Here is a 14213-nt window from a genome sequence, read left to right as displayed (position 1 = left end):
AAGTGTTATGCCAGTGTATTGGTGCTTGAGTATCTTTCACAGTTGATGGAAGGGAAGTTGAAGTCTCCTAGTATGAGAGTGTTGGGTTAGAACCATGATAGATTTCAGGGCATTGAGAAATGTGGATTGAGAGTCTAGGGACATAGATGGGGGCCTACAGCAGGCTATGACCTGGATTGCACTATTACCCAATGTCAGTTGTACCTGAAGTATCTCAGATACATTATGCTGGGATACTAGTCTGGAGGTGTGCATATCCTTTATGAATATGGAGACACCACCACCTTTGGAGCTGTGATCCATGTTTTGGGGCTGACAGGTGTGGAATAAGTTATAGTCTGGTAGTGCAGGGGTGCTGTCTGCTGCTGTAAACAGGTCTCCATTATAGCACAAATGTCAATGTTCTCCATTTTCAGGAGTGATTTGAGTGACTGCAGCTCGAGATTTAGATGTCTAGTGTTGAGCAGCATGACCTTCAGACTGCATTTATTTATAGCTGTTACAGTGGTAATTTGATTTGGAACACTGCCTAAAAAGGCACTATAGTGGTGGCAAGACACTTAGCCAGTACCTGGAAACCCAGGGGTGACAGATGCAGGCCATCTGTGCCAAGCCATAGTGGTTTGTCAGTCATGTCATCCCAAGCAGACAGATATAGGATCCCCTGAGAATGACACCAGACACTTAAGACAACTGTTGAAGTCAATCATTTGTTTGTACTGTGGTATCATTCTGGGTGACAGTAGTGTACTGCTCAGGGTTACTGTCATACCTGCCTGGTCCACATAATCTGAGAGCTCCACCATGTCTCTTTTTATGTAGTCCAGGGAGGTTCTTCTCAGGTCATTCACACCGACATAGACAATGACAGAGTGATACTTGTAGATGTTGTGGAGTGACCTGACTGGGTGTGTTATGTGTTGGATTTTGGCACCTGATAGACAGCTGACTGTTACCTTCTCCATATTCAACCTAGTGAGTAGGACATCTGTGCACCTTACTATTGATTCACTTATGATTACTGTATTGGGCAAGGTGGTTAGCCTTAGGGGTTTAGGTTGAGGGGCACACTGTGTAGGTGAGATATGTGTTCTGTGGTTTGTGCTGTGTTGTGGTGGTCAAGTGGGTGTCTGTCTTGGTGGTCTCTGCTGTTTGGGTAAATGTCTATTGAGTGCCTCTGTGAAGGTGGATGTGTGTTTTTGTTTGTATGTCAGAGCTGTGATAGTGGGTATTCTGGAGGCGTATGTGTTCCATCTGGTGTGGTGCAGGTGTTGACCCTTCTCCTCTTGACCAGCTAGTCCAGTCTTTGCTGGAGAGTGCATATCTTCCAAATTGGTGATATAGGGGTATCTCTCACAAGTCTGAGTGTTGGGAGTTTAGAGGAGAGGGTTGTCTGTGTACATGAGACAGTTGCAACAGTGACTCAGAATGCCCAAGTGCACCAGGTTAATGGGCAAAAGCACAGATAATTTCACTTTAATCATGCCAGGAGGGGTGGTCATAACTACTAAGTACTGGAGCTAATTCCATGAGAAACGACTACTGCTGATGGCTCTCAGGTGTGCTAGAATAATTGATACAAAAGTCTGTTGAAGTGCAAAGCTATTAGGCAATTTGAAGTGCAACAGAGAAAGAACTAGCAAGATCTAAGGGAAAAACTGAAGGCAGACTTTCTGGCACCTGTAATAGTTTACCTCAGCTGTGCAGTTATCAGCACCTTTGTCCAGTTGTCAGTCCAGTAAGCTCTGTAGCACATGCAGTAACTCCGTAACACTATAATACAGATAACTAGATAGGCAGGGGTTTTATTCTCAGATCCAGCATATGTGTGAGTAGGTGTATAAGTGTGCATGTTTGTAGGAAGAAGTATTTTGATATGTTTCCCACCCACTGCCCTACTTTATCAGTCCTGATGATGTAATTCCCCTTATCAGCACCTTTGTCCAGTTGTCAGCCCAGTAAGCTCTGTAGCACATGCGATAACTGAGTAACACTGTAGTACAAATAACTAGATAGGAAGAGGTTCTAATCTCAATACTGGCAAGTAACTGTGTGTGTGTTTGTGTGAGAATCATATACTGTGGGGATTATACCATAATGAGTTGTGTACCCCCTGTACACTTCTCATCACCCTACTTTACTAGGCCTGCTGATGTCATTCACCTTACAAGTACCTTGGGACTAGATGAACTCATATAATCTTTGTGGTGCATCTGATAACTGCGTGACACTATAGTAGTAATAACTAGATAGGTAGATGTTTTAACCTCAATACTGGCAACTGTGTGTGTGTTTGGGTGAAGATCATATCCTGTTTCGCTGATACCATGTTGATGTGTGTACCATCCATGCCTGTTTAGCACATCCCAATATCATTACTTTATATAGTGTGGTAACAGCATTTGCCTCACATGCAGCATGTTAAACCATTGTGCAGGCCATACCAGTCCTCTGTACAGATGTCTATGGAATATCCAGATGTTGGCAAACTATATGCAGTCTGTGTCCCTTAATGCCCATCTATGTGATATTGTTGCCAAATCAGCCACAGTGAGTGTAGTGACACACATGCCAGCATCGGGTATCATACCTGACTGGAACATCATGCTGATAAAACGTCTGCTACCCTATCACTTGTCCAGGCTTGTAAGAGGAATACATGACTCCAGATGCTATTTCTGGTGGGTTATCTCACCATTCATGAAGGCATTCAGAACATTACCTGTTGTAAGAGGTAGTATATGTCCCATGCATATAATATATGTGGGGCATGTCATGTGTATGTAGTACTACAGTATATCAAAGTGGATATGTAGGATTACTAATCTGTCTATTGCCAACTGTATTTGTGTTACTGTATGCACATCCCCTGTGTCAGTCCTTACATTGTGTATGCAAAGGATATACCATTTTGTCTCCCTGTTCCACCTTACGAACTCAGGAATACATACCACAAACCTGTCATACACACTATCATGCATGCCCTCACCAACTGCATCAGGGTTGAGTGCATGGGAAAGAAATGCCTGGGCCAACAGGTGTTGACAGGTGAATCTGTTGCAGTTAATGTAATGGCTACAGTTGTGAGGGACCTGCTGACAGTACTGCAGTAACCTGTTCTGTATGTATGAGCTTGTGGTACTACACAACACTGAGGTGACATGTCTGAAGGCTACCTATCTCTGACGAGAGGTATATATGCAAGGTCACACTGTCTGACAACAGTGTCCCTCACACACTGTTGCATGCATGCACACCTGGTACATGTGCATATAAAGTTGTACATTCCTTATGACATGGTTGGTGTATTCCCAGTCTGCCATACTTCCTCTTGAGAATGTCTGCAGGGCCACAGCTTGCAGACAAACAGACATCTGGAACACAAACAGAATACAGCATGTCAGACTACATTCAGTCAGTGGTACTAACATCAATACTGCATCCTGGCTAATAAGGTACATACACCTGTATGTGTACCCCTAACAAATGCAAGCCAACAGCACCTTACAGAGTATTACATAGCTACACTGTACTAAATTCACCCTGTGCATCAGACCTATATTAGCATGCCCCTGCATTGATGTTATGGATGACAGGGATGTGGCACAGTTATCAGCATATGCATAGGGTGTGCTGTGGGTTTGCCAGAGGGCTAGGCTGGGCCATATGGTTGACATCATGTGTGTTTGGAGGGGTATCCAATATATGGGCTGTGCAGAGGTGATGTGTGTGTGTGGAGGTGACCTGCCTGTGATACAGATGTGTGTGCATGTATGCACACAGTCACACCATGTGGTTGCCCTACACAGGGGTATGTTGGACAGCTGTAGACTTTAAATGGCAGGGTGTCAAGTTCACCGTCTCCAGACATAGACACGGGAAATGGTCCTGCCAGTGGTATCACTGGCACCACCAGGCCCAAGGCCAGATGCAGTACTGCTTTCTGATTGTGCCTGCTGTCTGCTGGATACATGTCCCTGATGGGACCAGCCAGGACCATGTGCTCATGGCCTGCTCCAGTGTGATGTGGACAGCACCCACCCTTTGGTAGTGCTGGTGTCACTGTCACTACAGGAGTGTGAAGGTGCATGGCCCCGAGTCCCAGCTTTTGTTGGTGCAGACTTACATCCACATGGCCGATACCCATCTCTCACCCACACTCTAGCACAGATATTCCATGGTCAAGGATTGCAAAGGTCTCACCCCACAATCTATTCATGACTTCAGTATTTTGACGTGTGGCCTCAACAAGGTCATGTATGTCACCACATAAATCAGGAAGAGTTGCATCCACCACCCTGAGTATTTGTCTGGTGTGGCATTCACTATGTTCCTGTGCATCCATGACAGCCCGAAACATGCATCCTGTGACACCTGCTATGGCACTTGCGATAGCAGCTTGATGAGCAGCAGTCCTCCTGTGAGCATCCATCTGTGTGGGACCTTACCTGCACTCTGGCTATGCCAGTGTCTGCACTCACACCTTCCATAGCCACCACACTAGCCCATTCCATGCCACCACCTGCCAACTGTCCATCATCTGTGGCCCCTGGTGATGGGGTATGTGTGGGCATTGTTACTGTGTGCGGGAATGGTGGTGACAACAGTGGGATGCCAACCAATGGCACAAATTCAGCCACTGACAACCCCACCTGTACCTCACTATTCCTATCATCATTGTCAGAGTCTGCAGAGACAATGACATCAGTTTCCAAGCGGAAGGGACCCCAAACCCCATTGCCACCTGTAAGGGGAAGACAACATATGTACATTAATACATGCACTATGAGGTTGACTGGTACATACACACACACACACACACACACACACACACACACACACACACACACACACACACACACACTTACAGGTAAGGTGGCACAAATCTGTTACACAGACCTTACATTACCCAAATGCTGACATGCATGACACATGACCCTCAACATTGCAGCCAGTTTTACTACATGTAACTAACAATATAGAGCTCTGGGATATGGGAGTAGTGTTAGTAGGTGATGGCCTTTACCCAGCACAGACTGCACCCATGTACACATCATTGCTGTTCACCTGTATAGCACAGTGACAAGTACTGCAGAACATACCTCACAACCGTACAGATCCCTGCAAGATGTGTAGATGTCTGGCTCATATGTTTTCTCTGTTTTTCATAACTCCTGTGTTTGTCTGATACATAACTGGGATGATCTGAGGAGTGACATCACTAATTAATGACATACATTTGAGTTTTTGACCTCCAAACCAGCAGTAAATGTATGGTCACACAATTTCTGTTATACCACCAAGCTTCTAAGCTTACAGTGGATATGATAAGTATACACAACCGTGTTAACATGCCATGTTCTTATAATATATAAAATGAGACCGCAATAATGCATTCAAATATATTACCCACCTTTCATATGACATATGACCTGTGCAAGCTAATTGATAAACAAACAAATGTGTTACATGCAAAATATAATGAATGGAATAGGTATAATATGGGGGTTGCATAAGTGTGCACACCCTTAAAATGATACTTTGTTGAAGAACCTTGTAAGTGACTTACAGCATTCACTCTTCTTGAGAAGGTGTCTATCAGCATGGCACATCTTGACTTGGCATAATTTGGCCACTCTTCCTTACAAAGGTTCCCCCAACTCTGTCAGATTGCAAGGGTAGCTCATGTGCACAGCCCTTGTCAGGTCACACTGGGGTTTGCTATTGGGTTTAGGTCTAGGCTCTGGCTGGGCCAATCCAGAACCATGAGTGTGTTCAGGTGGAGCCATTCTTAGGTAGCTTTGGATGTATGCTTTGGGTCTTTGTCATGTTGAAGGCTGACACCCTTCCCCTTCCTCAGAATTCTTGCAGACGCCTGATGGATGTGGGCCAGATGTGAGTGTTATTTTGAACTGTTCAGAATTCCCACCACCATGACTACAGGCCCAGTTCCAGCTTTAGAACAGCATCCCCAAAGCAGGCCAGTGCCACCAGCGTGATTTACCATGGGAATGGTGGTCTTCAGGTGAAAAGAGGTATTGCTTGTGCACCACATGTACCTTTTGGTATTGTGGATGTGAGGTTGATCCATAGTCTCATTACACCATAACACATTTTCACACATGCCTTTGGGAGACTTGATTTGCTGTATTGCAATTTGTATCCACCCCTGGATGTTTTCTGGTGTGGGGAAATGCTTCCACCTTCTGACCCTACCCCATAGGCCAGACTTCTGCAGAATATGGGAGATTGTTCTCACATGCTGACCAGGTTTGAACATGTCTTTTCATCAGTTTTGGAGGGACGTCATGTTCTTTTCAACAGCACTGTCGACCCATATTCAATCCACCTTTTGATGACTGTCTCCACTGTGTTCCATGGTGTATGCAATGCTGTGTAATGTTGTTGCACCCTACCCCTGATGGATACCTTTCAAATATGAGATCCCTTTGCTGCTTTGTAAGCTGTTTGCAAGCCATGGCTGTTGCAGGCAACTTGAGAAAATGTCATGAATATCCTACTTGGGCAGCAGAGTGTTATTTGGTGTTACTCAGAGTGCCTTTACTTGATGGCAGGTGTGTACCCAAGCAGACTGAATGCTGTCAGTAAATCACAAGCTGCTGCAATAAAATATTATTTGAAGGGTGTGCACACATATGCATCCAGCTTATTGTAAGGTTTGTATACTCCGTATTTTGTACCCAACAGATTGGTTGGTTTTACAAGTGAATTGTTCATGGTATGGGTCACATTAAAGGTTGGAAAAGGTGTGGACTGACATATTGTGGTCTCAATTTGTATATATCACAAACACCTGGCATCTTAACAGGGGTGTGTACACTGTTTATGCCCACTGTATAAGAGTAATGTTTCACACATGTCCCTACCTTAGGCTGTTTGTCCCCCATTTTGCTGGTCTCTGTCCAGACGTCTTGCACTGACAGGTTGTGAGGTATGCTACAGGAATGTTACATTCTCTTCAGATACACCCCTGTGGTGACCTCAGTGATGCAATGTAGTTAACCCCAACACAAGTGAACATGCACATAAAGCAATATGACTATGATTGACAGTTGTGTGCATGGTAAATTGCATGCCCTTTCACATGCCTGGGGTATTGGCAAACCACAACAGAACAATTCCATACTCACCGGCTTCAGGCTGCTGGACACATGCAGACCAGAGGGACCTAGGTAGATGTGGGAGAGAGGTATTGTCAACAGACTTACATGTGGCATTGGTACAGGATGGATGCAGCATCTCTGAACATTTACAGTACAACCCCCAATACTACACAATTTGCTGTCCTTCACTATAGATGCCCACCTCTGTGCATTAGAAAATCCCATCCACAACTGCAGTCTGACCTGACGCATGTATGTAGATACTCTACAGATACAAGTATGTCTGCTACACTAGTCTTTTTATCTCCACTGGGGCCTTACCTGATGCTCCTCATCCATTGTCTGGGTGCCACCCACCTTCAGCATGTGGGGTCTGCACCCTGATGTTGTACTGGGATGGGTGCCCCAAGGTTGGTGAGGAGTTGCACAATGCCGGACCTGCTTGTATGTACGTGCATGCAGGCTATCATTTACCCTGTGTACAAGGCCATCACACAGGGTGGTCCTCTCCCACAGATGTTGCTGGCTCCGGCCAAACATTATTGCATGGTTCTGTAGTATGGCTTCTATGATTATGGTTGTCTCAGCTGCCGAGACAGTTGCCCTTCACTGATGTGACAATGCACCTGGAAGACATAAATAGGGACACACATCACAAGACCTCATATATTTGGCAACAGTATGTACAGAACCTGTACAAGTACATTGAGTACCAGTAGCTATCACTCACAACTACACCATAGCCCTGTAATCTATCAGCACAGTATCAGCTTGCATTGTACTCCTGGTCCAGATGTGTAATATTTCCCCCAATGAGGGCCAGTTAATTGCATAATCCTCTATTCTTCATTCAGGTCTGTGTAGATGGATGACATTGGCCAGCTTCCATGTGGAAGCGATGTAGATGGTGCTGAGGCTTGGTGTGAGTACAGTGTGTAATGGAGCTAGGAGCACATGCCTGAGTTTATTTAGGATGTGGACAGGGATGATATCAGGTCCCATGGATACTTACATTTGTTTCCTTTCAGTAGGCAATAAGTACCTGCTCACTGGTGATGAGGGGAGGGGTGTGGATGCTGTGCGTCTCCACCTATAGTGATTCTGAGCCAGGGGGGTGATGTTTGCCCTATCCCTATCTGCAGCAGGTTGACTATAGCTATGTTGTGTGTGTATGTTGTCTGATTGACAACCATTACAGGTTGGGTTGGTTTGTTGCCTCAGAGATTGCAGACATATGGGAAGATGGCCTTGTGATTGGCCTTGGTGGATGTGTCCAATATGTACTCATAGTTAGCCTTACAGTAATCCACCTGTGACCTTATATGTTTGTTCAGACAATGGTTGACTTGATGCCAAGTTGGTACCTGCTCCTACTTTGCCCTGTACAGCCAGTATAGGGACCAAGTCTGTGGTTTGTGTATTGCTGGATTACTCCACTTTGGTGGAAGCAGGTTTTACAAGTAAGGTATTGTTGAGTCCATACAGCTATGTAGGTGTTCATATAGCTGTTTGTAGTAAGCATGGACACAAAGTCATAACACATTTGGGCACCTCTCCAATTTCAAACTGATAATTAAGCTTATTGTAGTACCCATGTCTGTGTCAGGGCAATGCAACAACCAGTAGTTGTAGAAATGTCACTCTGTTGGATGCACAGTAACTAAGATTACACATGTGTACATGTACAGCTTATTTAACTGACATTTTGCATCCCATGTCTGTTGTTATGAGGCGGCCATATACAAGTATTCATACTGACATGTGCACAGGTAATACCTGATATACATTTCTGGTCTATGTTAGTATGGCACACTGTATTCACACTTGCTGCCCAGTCATCCTTCTCAACCCATTAGAGCAGGACATTTGTAGGATACCACACATACATGGGGGCAATGGGACAAAATTAGTGACACTGTCTTAATATTGCTGTAACACACTTGAGTCATTTTATAGCACAGTAGCCTTTGCATTGACAGGCATACCCTGGAGGATGTCCAACACTCATATGGCAGGAAGAGAGGAGAAACGCTAGGAGTGTGGTAGTGAGGGTAAGAACTTTTAATGTTGGCAGTATGACTGGTATAGTGACAGAGTTAGTTGATATGATGGCCAGAGGAAGGTTGTTATATTGTGTGTGCAGGAGACCAGATGGAAGGGGAGTAAGACTAGGTGTATTGGAAACAGGTCACAATTGTGCTATCATGGTGTGGACGGGAGGAGAAAGGGAGTACGGGTTATCCTGAAGGAACCGTATGCCAAGAGTATTTTTGGAGGATGAAAAGAGTGTCTGATAGAGTGATGTTTATGAAGTGGAAACTAATGGTGTAATGGTGACTGTTGTTAGTGCATATGCTATGCAAGTTGGTTATGCGATGGATGAGAAAAAGAAATGTGAAGTCATTTGGATGATGTGGTGATGACTGTACCCAAGGGTGACAGAGCTGTGATTGAAGCAGATTTCAATAGGCATGTTGCTGAAGGGAACAGAGAGGATGAGGAAGTGATGGGTATGTATGGTGTTAAGTAAAGGAATGCAGATGGTGAGATGGTAGTGGATTTTGCAAAAAAGATGGGCATAGCTGTGGTGAATATGTACTATAACAAGAGGGAGGAGCATGGGGTGATGTACAAGAGTGAAGGAAGATGCACACATGTGGAATATATCCAATGTAGGAGGGCCAGTTTGAAGGGGATTGGAGACTGTAAAGTGGTGACAGGGGAAAGTGTATTTAGGCAGCATAGGATGTTAGTCTGTAAGATGACGTTGGGGATCAAGAAGAGGTGGAGGGTGAGGGCAGCACCAAGGATCAAATGGTGGGAACTGGAAAAGGGTGATTGTGAGGTGAAGTTCAGGGAAGAGTTAAGACAGGCACTAGGTGGCAGTGACGATTTAACAAATATCTGGGTAAGTACAGCAGAGCTAGTAAGAGTGACAGCTAGAAAGGTGCTTGGTGTAACATGTGGATGGAGGAAGGAGTACAAGGAGACCTAGTGGTGGACTGAGGAAGTACAGGACAGTATACAGAGAATGCGGTTGAGGAAAAAGGAGTGGGATTGTCAGAGAGATGAGGAAAGTAGACAGGAGTATAAGGAGATGTGCATGGCAAAGAGAGAGGTGGAAAAGGCTAAGGATGTGGCATATGAAGAGCTGTATGACAGGTTGAGCACTAAGGAGGGATGAAAGGACTTGTACCAATTGGCTAGACAGAGGGACTGAGCTAAGAAAGATGTGCAGCAGAAAAGGGTGGTAAAAGATAATGAGGGAAACATACTCACAAGTGAGAAGAGTGTGTTGAGCAGATGGACAGAGTACTTTGAGAGGCTAATGAATGAAGAGAATGAAAGAGAGAAGGTTGGATGATGTGGGTATGGTGAATCAGAAAGTGCTACGGCTTACCAAGGAGGAAGTAAGGATAACTATGAAGAGGATGAATACTGGAAAGCCTGTTAGTCCCCATGACATACCTGTGGAAGCATGGAGGTGTTTAGGGGAAATGGCAGTGGTGTTTTTAACCAGATTATTTAATGATATCATGGAAAGTGAGAGGTTGCATGAGGAGTGGAGAGAAAGTGTTTGGGTACCGTTTTAAGAATAGGGTTGATGTGCAGAGCTGAAGTAACTACAGAGGGATAATATTGATCAGTCACAGCATGAAGTCATGGGAAAAAGTAGTGGCAGCTAGGTTAAGCAGGGAGGTGATGAGTAGTGGTCAGCAGTATGGTGTCATGCCAGAAAAGAACACTGCAGATGTGATGTTTGCTCTGAGAGTGTTGATGGAGAAGTACAGAGGAGGTCAGGAGTTGCTTTATGTCTTTCTGAAGTTAGATAAAGCATATGACAGGGTGCCTAGAGAGGAGTTGTGGTATTGTATGAGGAATTAATGAGTGGCAGAGATATATGTAAGAGTGGTACAGGATATGTACAAAGGTGGTGTGACATTGGTGAGGTCTGCGGTGGGAGTGACGGATGCATTTAGGCGGAGGTGGGATGACATCATGAATCAACTGTGAGCCCTTTCTTATTTGCAACGGTGATGGACAGGGTGACAGACAAGATCATACAGGAGTCCCTGTTGACTATGGTGTTTGCAGATGACATTGTGATCTGTATTGAGAGTAGGGAACAGATTTAGGAGGACCTGGAGAGATGGGGATATGCTCTAAAGAGGAGAGGAATGAAGGTCAGCAGGACTATGACAGAATATCTGTGTGTGAATGAGAGAGAGGATAGTGGAATGTTGAGACTGCAGGCAGTAGAGTTGGCAAAGGTGGATGTGTTGAAATGATTGGGATCAACATTTCAAAGTAATGAGGACTGTGGAGGACAGGTGAAGAAGAGAGTACAGGCAAGATGAAGAGGGTGGAGAAGAGTGTCAGGAGTGATTTGTGACAAACAAGTACCAGTAAAAGTGAAAGGGAAGGTCTACAAGAGGGTAGTGAGACCAGCTATGTTATATGGGTTGGAGACAGTGGCATTGACAAAAAGGCAGGAGTCAGAGCTGAATGTTGCAGAGTTACAGATGTTAGGATTTGCAATGGGTGTGACGAGGGTGCACAGGATTAGCAATGTGTGCATATGAGAGGGTCAGCCAATATTGGATGATTTTGAGACAAACCTGGAGAGGCAAGATTACATTGGTTTGGACATGTGCTGAGGAGCAATACTGAGTATATTGGGAAAAGGATGGTAAAACCGTAAATGCCAAGTAAGAGGAAAAGAGGAAGGCCTCAGATAAGGTTTCTGGATGTGGAGAGAGAGGACATGCAGGTGGTTGATGTGACAGATCAAGATGCAGAGGATAGGCAGAAATGGCAACAGATGATCCACTTGTCAGTCTTCACAGATTTGTCAAGGATTTGTCAGACATAACACAACTCTGAGTAAATGACTACAAATATGAGGCGCACATATGGTCAATGTTCATAACACTGCACAGTTACATGGTATGAGCTCAGTATATCACATGCAGTTCAACACACACATCTGCAACAGTACTTTACTATGCAAATACCATGTATAGGTCTCTCACATTTCTGAGGCAAACAAGTGTATCATAGCTGTATTCACAAGTAAGATATGGATATGTATGACATCCCACTAGCTGGCCTAGCATTGTCACAGTCAGTATTGTTCAACACACTAAAGAAGTAGTCATATGTGAGCCATCCTTTCCTGGGGTGACTCAGGGGCCTGATCTATGATCTATGTCACTGCAGACAGACCCAGATGCTACGACCATAGGTTCTGATCAGCAATATATCAGTACAGCAAGTCTTGTTGAGATATATGTGTTAAACTTCCTATTTCCCATTCTTGCATACCCCCTACTTCAGTCCATTACATGCTTACTTGTTTGACATGCCTGTTTTTTTCCAAGTCTAGGTAGTTATATCCTGCTTGTTCTTTTTCTTTTCACTGTCTCTCTCTCTCTCTCTCTCTCTCTCTCTCTCTCTCACAGATGTAGGGTGTACATCTGTTTTGCATAGGTGGCAGCTTGCCATTTGTAGGTAATGCTCATGAGCAGCTGATGGCCTGTTCACCAATTGATGTCTCCCACTTGCTAATTGCATGCAGAACAGCTGTATTGTTATTCATATAGTTAATGGCATGGCATCACACACCTATAATTGAGTACTTCATGTGGGTGTGAGCCCTTTTCTTTGCCAGTGAGGAGGACTTCATTGAGGTGTGAGAACATCAGTATCACAGAGGATATTTTGAAATACCTCTTACAACCAAAACTGTGGAGACAGACCAACAAAATGGGGGTGAATGTTCCAAACATAGGGAGAGAATGTAAGTATTGCTGTTATACATTTGGATTAATGCTAGTCAAACAGGGTTTGTGTAGACATTGACTTTCTGCTTGATTTTAACTCTGACAGTGTTATGTGTTGCATATAATTCTCAACTGTAGGGCTATCTGCAGAGTGGCCAGAATTTGGACTCCTATGTTTGGTGTGTTCCTCAGACATTTTTTGTCTTTGGAAAATCAGTAGCATACTCTGGGGATTGCAGTCAGTAGCTGCTAACATCCATTTGTGTTTCTGATCGCATATCCATGAGAAAAGATATGTTACAACAAACCCTATTAAACCAGCGACTTTCTCAGTTTATAACAGCAATATTTCAATTATGCCCCTGTTATGTCAGGCTTTGTCCAGATGCCATGCAGTAAGAGGTTGATAGGTATAGTATATGATTATTTAGATCCTACATTCCTGATATCATCCCAGTGATGTATCAGACTGCCAGACATGTTATGTAGAAGAGGCCTTATATATGAGGGGGGAAGCCTGGACATTCTATGGGACTGTGTACAGTTGAGATGTCTGTGTATTTCTAGCAATTGTTGACAGACTGTTAGGATTGTGTAGCAGTGTAGTGTGTCAATGTTATTTGGCCTTTGTAGGGAGGGGAGTGGATGTATGTGTTATGGCTCCTTTTCTATCTGCCTTACAATACTGCTCCTGTTTTTGGTGATCTATTGGCTGTATATGTTTCTAGGGGCAGACTGAGAGATGTCCCACAGACATGTGCTGTTTGTGAGCCAGTTGGCAGCCCATCTCATGATGTAGGGGTTTATGTTCAGGCTGGTGAGCTTGTCTATAATACCTGAGTGGGAAATGGTGTCAAAGGCCTTTGTGAGGTCTAGGTAGGCTGTGTGGACCACCTTTCCCTCATCTATAGCTTTGGTAACTGGCTCAAAGAAGTCCACCAGGTTTAGGAGGCATGATCTGACCTTAATAAAGCCAAACTGGGTAGGGTCCAGTGTTTGGAGGATCCCAATGTCTCTGTTAATGAGAGCCATGATGATGCACTCCATAGCTTTGCAGACCAAGCTAGTCAGGCTTATAGAGCGATAGTTCCTGGGGTCCATTGTGGCTCCACCTTTGTGAAGTGGAATAACCGTTGCTGTGCACCACTCTGTGGGCACATAGCCTGTGGAGAGGCTGAGTTTAAAGAGTGTTTAGGTGAGGTGTTAGTTCATCTTTGAGCTCATTATTTTATATCCCTGGTAAATCACTGTGATGATCTGTGGATTTCTGACAGTAAATGATGACATTCATTTCAGTTTCAGAACT

Source organism: Protopterus annectens, chromosome 7.part0 (assembly GCF_019279795.1).
Source record: "Protopterus annectens isolate FY-2018-M chromosome 7.part0, PAN1.0, whole genome shotgun sequence".
Taxonomy (NCBI): Eukaryota; Metazoa; Chordata; order Ceratodontiformes; family Protopteridae; genus Protopterus; species Protopterus annectens.
The sequence above is the reverse complement of the archived record's forward strand: the minus strand, read 5'-3'. Positions refer to the sequence as shown.